This window comes from Manis javanica, chromosome X, assembly GCF_040802235.1.
Source record: "Manis javanica isolate MJ-LG chromosome X, MJ_LKY, whole genome shotgun sequence".
NCBI lineage: Eukaryota > Metazoa > Chordata > Mammalia > Pholidota > Manidae > Manis > Manis javanica.
In genome coordinates this window covers 97,619,529-97,639,567 of record NC_133174.1, presented here as the reverse complement: position 1 = coordinate 97,639,567, position 20,039 = coordinate 97,619,529, and the positions used below count along the sequence as shown (strand labels likewise).

The following is a 20,039-nucleotide window of genomic DNA, read 5'->3' as shown; positions in this document are numbered from 1 at the left end:
TCTCTTTTTTTAAAAAAAACTCTTGAAACAATTAACATACCATACAATGCCCCATTTAAAGTGCACGATTTAATACTTTTTAGTATGTTTATAGAGCTGCATAACCATCACCATGATCTAATTTTCATCATCCCAAAAAGAAACCCTATAACTATTAGTAATCACTCCATATTCCACCGCACTTACATTCACCTTATTTCCCTCACAGTCCTAGATAACCACTGATCTATTTTATTTTGCTATAGGTTTTTCTGTTCTGAACAAATTATTTAAATGGAATCCTACATTATATGGTCTTTGGCTTTTATCACTTAGTATAATGTTTTCAAGTACATCCATGCATAGCCTGTACAACATAACTTTTTTTAAATTGCTAAATAGTATCGCAGTTGTGTAGATGTATCAGTTTTTTGTTTATCCAATATTTTATACATACATTGCTTATTTATTTTTACTCTTTCCACTGTTTGGTTATTAGGAATAATGCTGCAGTGAACATTCTCATAAATGTCTTTGTACGTGGCGATGCATGTTTTCTTTCCTTTTCGATAGTACTACCAGACTGCTTTTCAAAGTGGCTGCACCATTTTATATTGCCATAAGTATGAAGGCTCCATTTTCTCTTCATCCAGTCCAACACTTGTAGATATCTGTCTTTTGATTCTAGCTATCCAAGTGGGTGTAAAGTGTCACCTCACTGTCATATTGATTTGCATTTTTCTGATGACTAGTGTTATTGAACACCTTTTCAAGTGTTTACTGGCCATCCTTGGATTATTTATCTTTTTGTTGTTGAGTTGTAAGCATTCTTAACATATTTTGGATACTAAACCCTAATCAGATAAATGAGTTGAAAATATTTTCTTCCATTCCATAGACTGTCTTTTCACTTTCTTAATAGTGTCCTTTGAGGCACAGTAGTTTTAATTTGGTGAAACCCAATTTAGCTATATTTTTTCTTTTGTTGCCTATGCTTTTGGTGTCACATATAAAAATCCATTACCATGAATTCCTATATCTACTTCTAAGAGTTTTATAGTTTCAGCTCTTACATTTAAGTCTTTGATCCATTTTGAGTTAATTTTTATGTATAGTGTGAGGTAAAGGGTCTAACTGCATTCTTTTGTATGTGGATATTCAGTTGTCTCAGTACCATTTGTTGAAGACACTACTCTTTCCCTATTGAATGGCCTTGGCACCATTGACCATAGATGTTTGGGTTAATTTGTGGACTCCCAATTCTACTCCATTGGTCTATATGCCTATCCTTATGTCAGTACTATACTGTTTTGATTACTGTAGATTGTACTGTTTTGAAACTGGGAAGTGTGAGTTTTGCAACTTTGTTTTTCTTTTTCAAGATCATTATGGGTATTTGGGGGCCTCTTCCAGCTCCATGTGACTTTTCAGAACAGTTTCCATTCCTGCACAAGCAGCCATTGGGATTTTAATAAAGATTGCACTGAATCTCTAGATCACTTTGGATGGTATTGCCCTCTTAACAATATTAAGTCTACCCAGCCATAAACAAAGGCAATCTGTCCATTTAAGTAAATTTAGGTCTTCTTTAATTTCTTTCAGCAATGTTCTGTAGTTTTCAGTCTACAGTTTAGAGTGCTCTTGAATGCTAATGCATACACTCCATAAAACTAGGTAGTAATTTTGTTACCTTTTTGGGGACATCAAATTGTAACCAAATAGCTTTTCTAAAAATATGTTGTCTGTGTTCTTACATTTAGTTATGACATTTTCAATGACAAATACAAATACTTGCGTGTTCTTCTTAATTCTGTAGCATTGTTACTTCTTTATATTTTTATCATTGTAGTCCAACATGAAGAAACAACATATATTGCAATTGCTTTGAAATCGTCAATTCACCTTTATGCATGGGCACTGAAGTCCTTCGATGAGAGCACTGCTATTAAAGTGAGTGGTCTCTTTTTCTTGTGGATCATATGATTTTTCTTTTGAAAAATTACAAACAATAATATTTGGAACATAGTAGCAGAAATATATACCATTCTTCTACAGTTAATGTAATTTGAATATACCATGTCAATAATTATCATTTAACCCTTTTTTAGACAATTCACAGGCACCACAGCAAGGAAGACTGTGAGGGAAATCCCTGACCCTTCCCCCTAGAGGACCTCCCTACCAGCTCCTCACTCCCAATTCCTGTAGTCAACATGAAGACCTTCTCTTCTAAAGCCCCAAACACAGGTTTTGGGTGCCACCCCAATGACTTGAAGCAGAGAAAGTCCCTGTTCTCTCTTAGTGGGGGGTGGAGAGCAGAGGGAAAGTAAGGGAAGATGTGCCAGTGGTAGAGGGGGGAACCCCAGTGGAAGAGGAATGAGGGAATGGAAAAAGCCTTTGCTCTAATTACCAGGGCTACAGTAGATGGGGGTGGGGAGGAAAGGGCAGGTCTATATTCTTTCCAAGCTGGAACTCTAAACACATTTTTCTGGAGACCCATTGCAAGGAACGGTGGTTAGGTTTATTTGGATTACCAGTACTATTTCCATCTTTATTATGTTTTAACTGAACTTCCATACATCAACCTCTTAAGGTAATAATTTAAGTCCCAAGCAATTAAGCTGATGCTGATTTTTTAAATCACACCTCATTAACTGGGGGCTCTTTATATTTTTACTTTCTTTTTATAATCCTCCAGAATACCATGTAAATAGGATTATTTTGTACTTGTTCTATTTTAATAGGGCTAATTAGGGAACTGGCAGCATTATGTAAAGTCCAGTAGCTTCTAATCTGGGATGTACATCAGAGTCATCTGGAGCATTTGTTAAAAGTTTATGTCTCAGACCCAACACCAGGGCAAATCAGTACGTCTGGAGAGGGGCCTGGGAATCTATATTTTTAGTCAATGTTCCAGATGACTTTGCATTCGTTGGTCCATGGACAAGTTTTTTACAAAGCACTGATTAGGGACATATCATGACAGACTCCAGCAAGGCATTCTTGAAATGCTTTTGTATTTTTGGTATCTGCTTGCATGGTATATTTTGTAGGACAAAACATCACATGTGTATAATAAGGATGGGCTAATTTTTACAATTGCCCCTCAATGTCTATTTGCATAGTGAATATGTCCTTTTATACACAGCATAGACTACTGTATAGACGGACTGGGTCTGCCCTAACACAAATCACATCTCTGATCTGATCTCCCTAAACTGGGCCTCGGGTCAGCTGTCAGCTGTATTTGGATATGGGTTTGTTCTTGGGTGTCTGCTGATTCGTCACAGCTGCCTGGTATGGAACTGGAAAGCAAAGAAGATAAGAAGCAACACTCTCTCTAGCCTGATGCACAGTTCCTGGCCCAAGCCCTCACTCCAGTTCTTGAATCTTACCCCATGACTACAGTATGGTGAATCCCGTGATGCCCAGTCCTCTACTGTGACCTGAACTTGGCAATGAATCCTGTTTGGCTTTTTGTGTCCTTGGACTAGGAACCATAGGAGCCTAGAGTACATCCAATCTATGGTAGGTTAACGTGTCTGGCCTTTTTCATTCCCTACCAAGTATGCACTGATCAATCAGCAGACTCTGAAGGAGACTACATGTCCTATGAAGCCTATATACGAATACTGGCAAAAATACAGGCAGCTGATCCAGCGAACCGGTTTAAGAGACCAGATGAGCTCCTTCATTTGCTGAAGCTCAAGGCAAGGAATTTCAAGGCAGCAAACAGAGTGCAGAGCCATACAAGGCTCTTATGATCATTGGAGATTTGACCTTCAAAGGGAAGCTCAATATTTAGAACTTGGATGTAATCATGTTCTTGTAATGGTAACAGACCTAACAAAGTTATAATACATAGGCCTCTAAGTACATTATGTAATTTTAAAACAGCAGTCTGGGTTTCATAAACCTGTTAAGCAAAAGGGCAAGGAAATTTTTGCCTTAGAGTATCATTTTTGGCCTTTTGGTCACATTTGATTTATATCTACAGGTATTTCCAACACTTGGTCATAAGCCAGTGACAGTTGACCTGGCTATTGGGTCTGAAAAAAGACGAAAGATTTTCTTCAGCTCAGCAGATGGATATCACATCATTGATGCAGAAACTGAGGTTATGTCTGATGTGACCCTGCCAAATAATGTAAGATGCTTAGAAATTACCGTATACCAGAATTTGAGTTTTTCCAAATGTCAAAACTCTTCAAGACATAAAAATATGATTATCAATATCTATACTGAAACTGAGACCTAAGGTAAGTGTAGAGTGCCAGAAGGTAGTAATGGATAAACAAACATCACTGATGGTTTCTCAGTCTAGATAGCTTTTTTGCAGGTAGTCTTTTCTGCAGATAGTTTGTCTGGAACAGTGTTTTCTGTTTGTTTTTAAATAAATAGGGTTTACACTTTAAAACCTGGACTTCCGTTGATAAACCAAAATACCTGACAACAGCCGGCCCACATTACTGTCTCAACTGGAACCATTCATGCCTACCCCCTTGTAGATGGAATACATGTGATACATTCTTCTAGCCATCCACCACCATGTATTCCTGGTAACTGGTCCTAGTAGGTGTATGAGTTTGCAATCCTTGCTTTACTCCCTCTGCGGCCCCTAATGAGTTAACAGATTCTTTAAAAATACAGGCCTTTATTGCAGCATTACCACATGTACCACCTTCTTTATCCAGACTATAGCAAATTATTATTAAGTATTTTCTTACAGTATTATATTAAGAATTTCTGATGAAAGGATTCAGCTTTTTAAAAACTAGTGTTTCTACACTTCAACTCAACTCTTAAATAATTATAAATAATGAAAGTATGGCACACATCTAAAATATGGATAGTTGTAAAAATACTGTACACATCATTTATATAAAGAACTTGAACATAATAGAATACCCTTCCCACAATACACCATAGAAAATATAATTCTACTGTGTCTCAAATTTGACGGTGGCAATGATGTTTGTCCTATTGAAAATTTTACTTAAAAGGAGCAGTTGGACCAATAAATGTGTGCTTCACTCCTTTTTCATTCCCCAGTTTGTTGACAACTAAAATTTTAGCAATTTGACATTATATGGAAGTCCAGGAGTATACTTTGATGTAAATCACTGTAGTAATGCGATATCTTGCATAGCTTTCAGAATTGTCTTACATCTCTAACAAATTACATAGAGCAATTGTCAAATCGTTAGTGGGGACATTAAAAAAAGCATTTTGGCCATATTAACAATCTAATTAGTTAATCACCCAGTTGTCACCTGTGATTATATAGAAATCACATGGCTTATAGTGTAGAAAATACTTAACCAAGCTCTGCCAAAGCCACTTAGTTATGAGCTCAGGTTAATTTTGATAAAAATATTATTGTACTCTTCAGTTAGAGTGTCTTCCATAGCCTCCTGAAGTTTATTTTTCATGTCATGTTAGATAGCATTTATTTTGAAGCTACTGCAGTATTGAACACTGAGGTACTGGTCTAAGGTTACACTTATGTGAAAAGTTAGTCAAGAAGATTAAAGCCTGTTTTCCACTTGGCTCCTAAGCAAGGAGAATTATTTCCTTTTGAAGGAGTCAATTAATTAGAGTGGAAGCAAGAATGAGAGATGAGTTTTTAAAAAAACATTTTCTGACCTAATTAAGATACCACAAGTATATTCATAAAGAGTATTTTTAGTTAAGTGCCCTAGTGTCTTGACCCATTAAAAGAGAAAGGACTCTAATGTAAGGGAGGGGAACATGTCTTCCAAAACAAAATGTACTAAAAATAGTATTTTTCTAAGAATGCTAGGTTACAAGAACTGATGCAAAAGGGAGCTGTGTGTGCTAAAGAATATCTGGTTACTTCAGGAATCGTTGGAGAAGCAAGAAAATTACCTCTGAGGCTTTTTGGGTTTATAGCCATCTAGCTTTTTTCTGAACAACAGAATTTTTGAGACAAGCTTATTTCCTGTAATTAATTTTTCTCTCTTCCTTCATCTCATCTGATTCAATTGCTCATGCGAGTACCCAGGGAACGCATTAAAATTGCTTTTTGCCTCTGGATCCCCATTTTAGTTATAAGGATTGTTGTTGCTGAGACATGGCCTCAAACGCTGGGCCTGAGTACACTGGGTTTGGCAAGTATAGTTTCTGACCTTTTTTCCTGTAACTTGCTAATGTGGAGAAATGATAGAGAAATGTCATTGTTCATTTCTCAGGGAAATTCGATTAGTGTGACAGTATCTGTAGTTTAAGGAAATTTGTCATTTTGTGTTATACATCATGACATTTAAAAATTCTTAGCTATTTCTTAGTGTTTCATAGCATGTCATGTACTACATCTCTGAATTTGTGCATTGAAGGTATTTTGAGATGATACGAATTGAATAAGAAAACCTGCAATTTTTTGTGAAGGGAGGATGACTTATAGTTCAAGGAGCAAAGAGTATTATAAAGCTTTCCCTTGCAAACATTTTGAGCTCAAGCTATGTTTCAGTTCATATTCTATTTCTGATTTGAATGAATTGGCTGATAACCAGTGATTGTGTACTTGTTACTTGGTTCACACATTTGTCACTTTATTCACTGACATCCTGAAATGGATCTTAAATCTAACTCTGAAACAAGTCACGTTTCTTCAGTCATTATATATAATACTCTGCTACTTCTCAATGAATTTCTGTGTTGGCAATATATCTCTGCTTTTTTAAAGTTTTCTCCTAAATCTAAAGGAGAATATTGAATAGTGATGTCTTTATGACAAAGGGAAGGCTCTTTTTAAGTGTTAGCATGCTCTTCAGTATTGAAATTGAAGTTTCTCTTCCTACCTGCACTTTCAACCCCTTTTTGGTCTTTATTATTCAGCCAAGCTGCTTCAATTAAAGTAGTAGTGATAAAATGTTGGGCATATAAATCTTTATGAAACGTAATTCCAGCCCCTGAAAATCATTATACCACAGAATATCATCATTTTTCCTGATTCCTTGGGAATTGGCGTGATGCTCACTTTCAATGCTGAAGCCCTTTCTGTGGAAGCAAATGAACAACTCTTCAAGAAGATCCTTGCAGTGTGGAAAGACATACCATCTTCAATAGGTATGTACAAAATTCTTCCTTCAGATGACCCCAGAGAAGCTTCTGTTTCCTGAAGTATCATATTTTCTCAAGGCATATAGGGTTAATTTGGCATACTGCATACTTCTTACTTCCTTCATAAGGTGATGTGTGTGCTTGTCTTAATAAATTTGCAAGTCTGCCACAAAAGACTGATTTTGGCTGCCTCCGTTTCCATTTGCAATGATCATATATCTAAAATAGGAAAAGAACCCCTTTCCACAATAATGTATAATTTTATTTTAACTCCCTGTGATTGCAAGTTTTATAGATGTTGAAAATGCTTCATTCCATCACATTGATTTTAGGGATTTACTTTTATCTTGGGAGACTGCCAAATAATCATAAAAGGAACAAAATGTTTCTTTTTCATACAGTAAATTGTATTCTGTTTAGTAAGTGATATTTCTATGAAGAATCAAATGCAAACTGAATATGTGACATACTGGTTTTCACTAAGCTTTCATTTACAAAAGAGATAAATATGATAGACTGGAATGCCTATTAGGTACCACCTAGATGACAACATAAAGAACAGTGCCTTTTCAACTTAATCAAACCAGGACACTTTTTTCTTCCTGAGCAATGCAGGACTGCTAATCTGGGAAACTTAATAATTTGAGACTCTTGTGTATGTCTCTGAGGCCTCGTGACTACAGAGGTGATTCTAGATAGAGAAAAGAATGTATGAACAATAAAAATATTAGAGAGAGTAGAATGATTTTATGGAGGGTAAATGTTCCTGAAAGGAGGAGGAGTTTAATGAAGCAAATAAAGGAGAAAAGAAAGGGAGAGAGGAAAAGAGAGGGAAAGGGGAGACAAAGAAAAGAAAAGGTAGTTTGTTAATAAAGAAGCCAGAAGCTTCTGAAACATGTATAGGATGGCTAAATGCGATCCTCATGTGGCTTTAAGGATCATTTGAAAGAACTGCTTATTAACAGACATGGTTTTCATTATGGGTTGATGGCACTTCGCATTGCATCTGCAATATCCTTTCTTGTGCGTACATAATGTTAAGGATTTTCCTGAAAACCTCCTCCAATTTCCTCATATAAGTAAGAACTGACAGAGGATTTTAAACCACTTCAAGCGACAGAAGGTAAATGCTTACAATATAATTGACAGATCTGGGGCAAAAGAAACTGAAAAATAATGAATCTTGTTCTAACTGGTACAGTACTTTTGTGATCAGTATGTTAATCAGAAACTAGAGTAAGGAAATTCATCTCAAATGGTAAAGTAAACAAACTCCTATATTTATGCCACTAGATAATCATAAGACTCAAAGGGTTCTTAAAAAGTCGTCTGGTACAGCTCTTGTCCTTAGGAGGACAACTGCTGACCTAAAACATAAAGCTATTTTAAGTTGCTAGAATTTGAAAACCATCTCTCTCTATACAAAATAATTATAGCACTATAAGAACATGATATTTTGGTTTGTGTATTAATGGTATTTTGAGATTATACTAAAAACTACAGTATAACACTGACAATAAGGAAATTAGTGACTCTCTTTTTCTGTCTAAAAACAACTGCCTTATTATTTAAAACTAAGCCAGACATAGATTATACAGAATTGGATTTTACAGTCTAAATTTTACAGTCCCTTGAGATATAATAAATGGTTTCAATGATAAGATTTTTGCTGTGGATTTTCAAACAAATACATAGAGGCTTAACAATTACAGAAAGTTACCATGAAGCAGTCCAACTCCAAATCTTTGGATTCCATCTCATAAGCAAGCTAGCTCAGTAGCTAGATTAATTGACAGGTTAATTAAGGTGGAAATTATGTAAAGCCAAATGAACTGTGTACTTGGAATTAGCAGGTAGCCTGTGCACCGAGTTTAGAAAGTTTTGCTCTGTGTAGTTGCTGACAAAAATACCAATTTAAATAGAGTATTCATGTATGTGAAAAAATTCAGAATTGGATAGACTAAATCTATTACTTATTCCCATCACTCAGGCCATGAATTCCTTTCACTTCTTTTATATCTGGAGTGATTTTAATTTTAGTCTGAAATTGGACTTATAAAGTTTTCTTCCAGGACAGCCATTTTTCTGAATTACAATATGATTGTAATTTAATTACAATTTTGATATCAATTTCATACACATTTTGAATTGTAATGTAAAAGGAAGCAAATGATAATGTATGCTTGGCAAGTTCTGCTTAAGGGATTTAAAATGGCTCACACTATGCCTATGAAAAGCTACTTTTATAAAAATTTAATAATTCCTTCATGGGTCTTTTTATGTATATTTAATATATACATATGTAAGCCAGGTAAATTTTGGTTTAAACAAAGGCATCCTAGAACTTTTGATAAAGATAAAGACTGTTTAAAAAAACTATATTGGAGGCGGAGCCAAGATGGCGGTGTGAGCAGAGCAGTGGAAATCTCCTCCCCAAAACACATAGAGCTATGAAAATATAACAAAGAAAAATCTTCCTAAAATAGAGCCCACAGGACACAGGACAACATCCAGACCACATCCACACCTGCAAGAACCTAGCGCCTTGCGAAGGGGGTAAGATACAAGCTCCGGCCCGGCGGGACCCGAGCGCCCCTCCCCCCGGCTCCCAGGGGGTGGAAAGAAACCGGAGCGGATTTTTTTTTTTTTTTGGCGAGTGCTTTTTGGAAGCCTTAAAGGGACAGGGACCCCGGTGCTAGGGAGGCAGGGTGGCGGGACCGGTGAGCGGGTGCCTGGGACCGGCACTTGAGGACGGAGGAAATCGCGCGTTTTTCCCCTCTTTTTTCTCTTTTTGGCGAGTGCTTTTTGGAAGCCTAAAAGGGACAGGGACGCCGATGCTAGGGAGACAGGGCGGTGGGACTGGTGAGCGGGTGCCTGGGACTGGCGCCTGGGGACAAAGAATATCGTGCATTTTTCCCTGCGGAACCAGTGGGCAGGTGCTTTTTGGAAGCCTTGAAGGGACAGGGACCCTGGTGCTAGGGAGGCAGGGCAGAAGGACCAGTGAGCGGGTGCCTGGAAACGGCGCCTGAGGACAAAAAAAAAAAAAAAAAATCAAGTGTTTTTTCCTTTTTTTTTTTTTTTTCTGTTCCCTCTCTCATTGTTGCTGTTGTTGTTTTGGTTTGGAGAGTGCTTTTTGGAAGTCTTAAAGGGGCAGGACAGGTCACTTAGACCAGAGGCAGGGAATCTGGGGATCCCTGGGCACTCTAACCCCCTGGGCAGCAAGGAGCACAGAGGCCCCTTACGGAGAAAAATAGCCTCACAGCCGCTACCCCTACAACGGGGCTCCACCACACAGCAACAGCAGAGATAAACCCCATAGCAACCGGGCAGGAAGCAGAAGCCCTGTCTGCACACAGCTTCCCAGGACAAGCCACTAGAGGTCGCTATTCTCCCAGGTGAGGAAGGCCACAAACCAACAAGAAGGGAAGCTCTTCCAGCGGTAACTTGTACCAGCTCTGCAAACTATCTCTATCACCATGAAAAGACAAAACTACAGGCAGACAAAGATCACAGGGACAACACCTGAGAAGGAGACAGACCTAACCAGTCCTCCTGAAAAAGAATTCAAAATAAAAATCATGAACATGCTGACAGAGATGCAGAGAAAATTGCAAGAGCAATGGGATGAGATGCAGAGAAAAATGCAAGAGCAGTGGGATGAAGTCCGGAGGGAGATCACAGATGTCAGGAAGGAGATCACAGAAGTGAAACAATCCCTGGAAGGATTTATAAGCAGAATGGATAAGATGCAAGAGGCCATTGAAGGAAGAGAAGCCAGAGAACAGGAACGTATAGAAGCTGACATAGAGAGAGATAAAAGGATCTCCAGGAATGAAACAACACTAAGAGAACTATGTGACCAAGCCAAAAGGAATAATATTCGTATTATAGGGATACCAGAAGAAGAAGAAAGAGGAAAAGGGATAGAAAATCTCTTTGAAGAAATAATTGCTGAAAACTTCCCCAAACTGGGGGAGGAAATAATCGAACAGACCATGGAATTACACAGAACCCCCAACAGAAAGGATCCAAGGAGGACAACACCAAGACACATAGTAATTAAAATGGCAAGGATCAAGGACAAGGAAAGAGTTTTAAAGGCAGCTAGAGAGAAAAAGGTCACCTATAAAGGAAAACCCATCAGGCTAACATCAGATTTCTCAACAGAAACCCTACAGGCCAGAAGAGAATGGCATGATATACTTAATGCAATGAAACAGAAGGGCCTTGAACCAAGGATACTGTATCCAGCACGACTATCATTTAAATATGATGGTGGGATTAAACAATTCCCAGACAAGCAAAAGCTGAGGGAGTTTGCTTCCCACAAACCACCTCTACAGGGCATCCTACAGGGACTGCTCTAAATGGGAGCACCCCTAAAAAGAGCACAGAACAAAACACACAACAGATGAAGAATGGAGGAGGAGGAATAAGAAGGGAGAGAAGAAAAGAATCTCCAGACAGTGTATATAACAGCTCAATAAGCGAGCTAAGTTAGGCAGTAGGATACTAAAGAAGCTAACCTTGAACCTTTGGTAACCACGAATCTAAAGCCTGCAATGGCAATAAGTACATATCTCTCAATAGTCACCCTAAATGTAAATGGACTTAATGCACCAATCAAAAGACACAGAGTAATAGAATGGATAAAAAAGCAAGACCCATCTATATGCTGCTTACAAGAAACTCACCTTAAATGCAAAGACAAGCATAGACTAAAAGCCAAGGGATGGAAAAACATATTTCAGGCAAACAACAGTGAGAAGAAAGCAGGGGTTGCAGCACTAATATCAGACAAAATAGACTTCAAAACAAAGAAAGTAACAAAAGATAAAGAAGGACACTACATAATGATAAAGGGCTCAGTCCAACAAGAGGATATAACCATTCTAAATATATATGCACCCAATACAGGAGCACCAGCATATGTGAAACAAATACTAACAAATCTAAAGAGGGAAATAGACTGCAATGCATTCATTTTAGGAGACTTCAACACACAACTCACCCCAAAGGATAGATCCACCGAGCAGAAAATAAGTAAGGACACAGAGGCACTGAACAACACACTAGAACACATGGACCTAATAGACATCTATAGAACTCTACATCCAAAAGCAACAGGATATACATTCTTCTCAAGTGCACATGGAACATTCTCCAGAATAGAACACATACTAGCTCACAAAAAGAGCCTCAGTAAACTCCAAAATATTGAAATTCTACCAACCAATTTTTCAGACCACAAAGGTATAAAAGAAGAAATAAATTCTACAAAGAAAACAAAAAGGCTCACAAACACATGGAGGCTTAACAACATGCTACTAAATAATCAATGGATCAATGAACAAATCAAAATAGAGATGAAGGAATATATAGAAACAAATGACAACAACAACACGAAGCCCCAACTTCTGTGGGACGCAGCGAAAGCAGTCTTAAGAGGAAAGTATATAACAATCCAGGCACACTTGAAGAAGGAAGAACAATCCCAAATGAATAGTCTAACATCACAATTATCAAAACTGGAAAAAGAAGAACAAATGAGGCCTAAAGTCAGCAGAAGGAGGGACATAATAAAGATCAGAGAAGAAATAAACAAAATTGAGAAGAATAAAACAATAGCAAAAATCAACGAAACCAAGAGCTGGTTCTTTGAGAGAATAAACAAAATAGATAAGCCTCTAGCCCAACTTATTAAGAGAAAAAGAGAATCAACACAAATCAACATAATCAGAAATGAGAATGGAAAAATCATGACAGACTCCACAGAAATACAAAGAATTATTAAAGACTACTATGAAAACCTATATGCCAACAAGCTGGAAAACCTAGAAGAAATGGACAACTTCCTAGAAAAATACAACCTCCCAAGTCTGACCAAGGAAGAAACACAAAAGTTAAACAAACCAATTACAAGCAAAGAAATTGAAACGGTAATCAAAAAACTACCCAGGAACAAAACCCCGGGGCCAGACGTATTTACCTCGGAATTTTAACAGACAGAGAGAGAAGACATAATACCCATTCTCCTTAAAGTGTTCCACAAAATAGAAGAAGAGGGAATACTCCCAAACTCATTCTATGAAGCCAACATCACCCTAATACCAAAACCAGGCAAAGACCCCACCAAAAAAGAAAATTACAGACCAATATCCCTGATGTATGTAGATGCAAAAATACTCAATAAAATATTAGCAAACAAAATTCAACAGTATATCAAAAGGATCATACACCATGACTAAGTGGGATTCATCCCAGGGATGCAAGGATGGTACAACATTCGAAAATCCATCAACATCATCCACCACATCAACAAAAAGAAAGACAAAAACCACATGATCATCTCCATAGTTGCTGAAAAAGCATTTGACAAAATTCAACATCCATTCATGATAAAAACTCTCAGCAAAATGGGAATAGAGGGCAAGTACCTCAACATAATAAAGGCCATATATGATAAACCCACAGCCAGCATTATAATGAACAGCGAGAAGCTGAAAGCATTTCCTCTGAGATCGGGAACCAGACAGGGATGCCCACTCTCCCCACTGTTATTTAACATAGTACTGGAGGTCCCAGCCACGGCAATCAGACAAAACAAAGAAATACAAGGAATCCAGATTGGTAAAGAAGAAGTTAAACTGTCACTATTTGCAGATGATATGATACTGTACATAAAAAACCCTAAAGACTCCACTCCAAAACTACTAGAACTGATATCGGAATACAGCAAAGTTGCAGGATACAAAATTAACACACAGAACTCTGTAGCTTTCCTATACACTAACAATGAATCAATAGAAAGAGAAATCAGGAAAACAATTCCATTCACCATTGCATCAAAAAGAATAAAATACCTAGGAATAAACCTAACCAAAGAAGTGAAAGACTTATACTCTGAAAACTATAAGTCACTCTTAAGAGAAATTAAAGGGGACACTAATAAATGGAAACTCATCCCATGCTCATGGCTAGGAAGAATTAATATCGTCAAAATGGCCATCCTGCCCAAAGCAATATACAGATTTGATGCAATCCCTCTCAAATTACCAGCAACATTCTTCAATGAATTGGAACAAATAATTCAAAAATTCATATGGAAACACTAAAGACCCGAATAGCCAAAGCAATCCTGAAAAAGAAGAATAAAGTAAGGGGGATCTCACTCCCCAACTTCAAGCTCTACTACAAAGCCATAGTAATCAAGACAATTTGGTACTGGCACAAGAACAGAGCCACAGACCAGTGGAACAGTTTAGAGACTCCAGACATTAACCCAAACAAATATGGTCAATTAATGTTTGATAAAGGAGCCAAGGACATACAATGGCAAAATGATAGTCTCTTCAACAGATGGTGTTGGCAAAACTGGACAGCTACATGTAGGAGAATGAAACTGGACCATTGTCTAACCCCATATACAAAGGTAAACTCAAAATGGATCAAAGACCTGAATGTAAGTCATGAAACCATTAAACTCTTGGAAAAAAACATAGGCAAAAACCTCTTAGACATAAACATGAGTGACCTCTTCTTGAACATATGTCCCCGGGCAAGGAAAACAACAGCAAAAATGAGCAAGTGGGACTACATTAAGCTGAAAAGCTTTTGTACAGTGAAAGACACCATCAATAGAACAAAAAGGAACCCTACAGTATGGGAGAATGTATTTGAAAATGACAGATCCGATAAAGGCTTGACGTCCAGAATATATAAAGAGCTCACACGCCTCAACAAACAAAAAACAAATAACCCAATTAAAAAATGGGCAGAGGAACTGAACAGACAGTTCTCAAAAAAAGAAATACAGATAGCCAAGAGACACATGAAAATATACTCCACATCACTAATTATCAGAGAAATGCAAATTAAAACTACAATGAGGTATCACCTCACACCCAGTAAGGATAGCTGCCATCCAAAAGACAAACAAGAACAAATGTTGGCAAGGCTGTGGAGAAAGGGGAACCCTCCTACACTGCTGGTGGGAATGTAAATTAGTTCAACCATTGTGGAAAGCAGTATGGAGGTTCATCAAAATGCTCAAAACAGACCTACCATTTGACCCCGGAATTCCACTCCTAGGAATTTACCCTAAGAAAGCAGCAATCAAGTTTGAGAAAGACAGATGCACCCCTATGTTTATCACAGCACTATTTACAATAGCCAAGAATTGGAAGCAACCTAAATGTCCATCCGTAGATGAATGGATAAAGAAGATGTGGTACATATACACAATGGAATACTACTCAGCCATAAGAAGTGGAAAAATCCAACCATTTGCAGCAACATGGATGGAGCTGGAGAGTATTATGCTCAGTGAAATAAGCCAAGCGGAGAAAGAGAAATACCAAATTATTTCACTCATCTGAGGAGTATAAGAACAAAGGAAAAACTGAAGGAACAAAACAGCAGCGGAATTACAGAACCCAAAAATGGACTAACAGGTACCAAAGGGAAAGGAACTGGGGAGGATGGATGGGCAGGGAGGGATAAGGGGGGGAGAAGAAGAAGGGGATATTAAGATTAGCATGCATGGGGGGTGGGAGAAAGGGGAGGGTGGGCTGCACAACACAGAGAGGACAAGTAGGGATTCTACAACATTTTGCTAAGCTGATGGACAGTAACCGTAATGTGGTTGTTAGGGGGGACCTGATATAGGGGAGTGCATAGTAAACATAATACTCTTCATTTAAGTGTAGATTAAAGATTAAAAAAAAAAAGAAAGAAAGAAAGAAAGAAAAGGGGGATTACTCCTTGATAGGATAAAACTATTGGTAAATCAAAGATCAACGCATGTTTTAAATATCCTTAATTTTGATCACTTAAAGGGTGTCAGATGATCAGCTATGGAGGTACTCTTTTCTGATAATATTCCTTTCTCTTAAAAAAAAAAAAAAGCAGTCCCTATGTGCTGACTTCCAATGAGTTCTGCACAGTGGTATAGAGGGCATGTCAAAGTGTGGGCAAAGGGTCTGTTTGTTTCTATGCAGAAGATCAAGGCCTAGCTTGGATACCCAGAAAATGAACTAAGATACGATATGAGGAGGAGCTTCCGGCATCAGCACTCTCTGGAGGACTCGTGCCGGGGGATGATCATCAAAAAGCCTCCACAGGGATCCGGGCGATGCTGTGGTTGTGGCTGCGTCCACCCCACCATTTCCTGGACTTGCCATTGGAATGAGGAGGGAGATGTCTAGGCTGGCATGTGCATACAGTGAGACAACGAATTTGACCAGATCTGTACTGTTGGAACTCAACCAGGAGTTGGGAGGGGTGCAAGTTGTAGCACTCCAAAATCTTATGACTATAGACTATCTACGGTTAAAAGGACATATGGGTGGTGAACAGAACCCAGAAATGGGCTGCTTTAATTTGTCTGATTTCTCTCAGACTGTTCAAGTACAGTTGGACAATATCCATCATATCATAGACAAATTTTCACAAATGCCTAGGGTGCCTAAATGGTTTTCTTGGCTTCACTGGAGATGGATGGTAATTATAGATTTGCTTTGTTTATGTCACTGTATTCCTATTATGTTAATATGTGTGTGCAAATTAGTTAGTAGTTTAAAACCTATACATACATAAGGTACTCTACAAGAAGATATGTCAAAGAAATAATCAATCCTCCCATGTTTTATTCCATATGCTGCCTCTATAGCTTTTCTTCTTCCTTCCTAATTACAACCCCTAAATAGAATTCGTGCCTCATATCGAAGTTACCGAGTATCATAATTCCTCCAGGTGGTAAAGATACCTCGAGACAAGTGCTGGGCATAGAAGCCACAGGGCATAAATCTGCAAAGAAGTAAAAAGCTAACCTTTGCAAACAATATGGCTTCTCTCTCACTTACCAACTTTACATTTCCCTGTATGGCCCCGGAAGATGACTGGTTAGCCAGAGACGGTAAGATTCCTCAAGGGAGGAACAACCTAAGACAGGCACAGTCGCAGGGGGGCCATCAGGTGAGAAATTGGGGATCAACAGAGGTGAGGCTCAGAACCTCATCCCCCCTGCTTTGAGAGAAATCTTCTGCATCCGTGGATGGTTTATTGCCCTTGTCTAGCTTGGATTTACACATAGTCTACAGGCACACACCTGATCATCTACAATTGCTCTCCTACAACACTAAACTATGTTTTCTACCTTTATCTTGCATCTACCTACCACTTCAGCATTTTATTAAAAATAAAAATAATAATAATAATAAAGGGAGAAATGTGGGATCAACATATAAATCAAGTATAAAAATCAAATGAATATTCATATTTGACCTGATTGTTTATAGTTCATAATGCGTGATCAAAACTGAAAGTTTCTGTGATGAATGCCCTTGTACTGTTCACCATGTAAGAATTTATTCACTATGTAAGAATTCGTTCACCATGTAAGAACTTGTTCGTTATGCTTCAGAAGATTGGAGACTGACGAGAGTTAGGCTTGAGATGGATTAATGATTGTACATTGAGCATTGACCCCCCTATACTGAATTTTATTGTTGTTAACAACCATTTGATCAATAAATATGAGAGATGCCCTCTCAATAAAAAAAAAGTTACATTACCTTACAGATGCGTTTCATAATTGGAGAAATTGTATGTCCGACTATCACCACATGTAAATGGGCTTTTTTAAGTGTAGCAATGTTTCTAATACTGAATTGTATCACTGTCATATTGTATGCCATAAAAATTTTACAAAAATTCATTCATTAGAGTACAGGCTAGGCATATAAGCTAATGTATAGACTACACTAGGTTACCATAAAGCTGCTTTATTATCAATTCATGAATCATTATATCTGTAAATAAATATGAATTTATTTTTCAAAAAAAAACTATATTGTAATTGTATCAGCTCAGTTTATTGTCTTTATAAGAAGATGGAAAGTGTAATGAACGGGGTTCTGATTTTAGTCATGTTAATATGGAAACAAAATTACCTTGTTTTAGTGTTTTCCAGACTATTTTAGCTTGATTCAAAATCTTGATATTCTTTTAAACTCAGGATTGCATTTACCTATGGAAATTTGCTTCCTTATAAAGTACATAAAGAATATCAATTTTAAAGTTAAACATCTAAAAATAATGTTGCTCACATTGATTAATTTACAAATATTATACCATTCTTGCATCCCTGGAATAAATCCCACTTGGTAGTAATGGACGATCCTTTTGATTTATTTTTAATTTCGGTTTGCTAATATTTTGTTGAGGATTTTTGCATCCATGTTCACGAGGGATATTGGTCTATAATTCTCTCTTTTGTGATGTCTTTGGTTTGTTGTTTGAGTGGTGCTAGCCTCACAGACACTGAGAAGTGACTGGTGGTTACCATGGGGGAGGGGGAGGGGTGGGTGGATGGGGAAGGTGAGGGGAATGAAGGGGCACAAAAATTCTCAGCCATAATATAAGCTGGTCATGGGGATGGAAGTACAGCATGGAGAATATAGTCAATGGTTCTGCAATATCTCTCTATGCCAATAGATAATAACTGCACTAGTTGGGGTAAGGATTTAATAACATGTGTAACTGTTGAATCACTCTGTTGTATACTTGAAACCAATACAATGTTGTATATCAACAATATTTTAATGCAAAAAATTAAAAATAATAATACTGCTCTCCCTGCATCAGAAAATACCTTACAGCACTAGCTGACTATATGGATATTTACATGATTAGGTTTTCTGCTATAAGGCAATTGTCATAATCTTTACTGTCACCAAGTTGTAACACAGGGTCCAAAAGTTAACATCTTCGCAAAAATTCCCTGAGCACGAGGGACTTTTAACAGTATCAGAAGAGCTTGTAACATCATGGAATTGCATTAGAATTGCTAAAGTCATTATCTGAGCAAGTCTTTTTTTTAACAGTTTTAATTTTCAAGAGTTAGTCAGGTTTCCATGTATATCACTTGAGCACACATATAAACCCTTATGGAATGCCATACCTCAATGAAACTGTAAAATAAAGACTGGCTGTGGGTAGATCTGACTTCCTACAATAGGGTCAAATTAACCCTTAGCTTTTCCTGTGGTATTAAAGAATATGAATACAAAGATTAATTGATATCTAGTTATTCAGGATTGGTCACAGTGGTGACAATAAATAGCTGGTTTGAACACCACTACTAAGCAACGCAATAGCGAAATGACTGACTGTAGAAGGAAGAAAAACCAGTGTGCTTACCTGAGCTGGAATAATGAACCTTTTAATAATCAAATACTGATTGTGGTTATACATTTTTTATCACTTATAGATTTTGTATTTTTCTGAGTTTTAATTATTATTGTAGCTTATGAGTGTACACAGCGAACCACAGGATGGGGCCAAAAGGCCATTGAAGTCCGCTCTTTGCAATCAAGGGTTCTGGAAAGTGAACTGAAGCGCAGGTCAATTAAGAAGCTGAGATTCCTGTGTGCCCGAGGTCACAAGGTATAGCTCACATCCCCCAGTTAGAGCAAAAAAAAAAACTAAGCAAGCAATGAAAATTAAGGAAATGTATATCCTTTTCCTTTGGCAATAAATGTACTTACGCTATATTTCTCAAATTGGCATACTATTGCTAAAAACAATTTTGCATTTTGCAGTAGAACTATTGATTTGGCAAATGAAGTTTGATTTAAAAAATAAGCCATTTTCAGAAAAGTAAAAATTCTAATTATATCCTAAGCAAAATTTAGCCACTATTTTGTCTGCTACAAAATCCATTATTTGATGCATATTTCTTTTCATGTTCATATTAATATGGTATTTTGAAACAACACGATTGAGTACATCTACCTTTTATAGTTTCAACATATTCCAGTAATAGAAGGAAAAAGTATTCATATCTGCTGCACACCTAATTATGTGGTAGAGTTTGTGCTAAATACTTCAAAAGCTATCGTATTTTATCCTTAGAAGTGGCTATTATTATGTCCATTTTACAGGAAAGAAAAGTAAAATCAAGATTTAACGATTAT

General features: G+C 37.4%; 1 long non-coding RNA gene across 2 annotated transcripts; it reads left to right on the top strand.

Annotated features, from left to right (window-relative positions):
• The first annotated feature begins 4,026 nt into the window (after positions 1-4,026).
• On the top strand, positions 4,027-19,436 carry LOC140847337 (uncharacterized). 2 transcript variants are annotated; one of them, XR_012127330.1, is made up of 3 exons: positions 4,027-4,126; positions 6,933-7,068; positions 19,370-19,436. It is a non-coding gene; the product is annotated as an uncharacterized lncRNA (long non-coding RNA). The 2 variants fall into 2 exon arrangements; XR_012127331.1 differs by lacking the exon at positions 4,027-4,126 and adding an exon at positions 5,858-5,943.
• Positions 19,437-20,039: the final 603 nt, after the last annotated feature.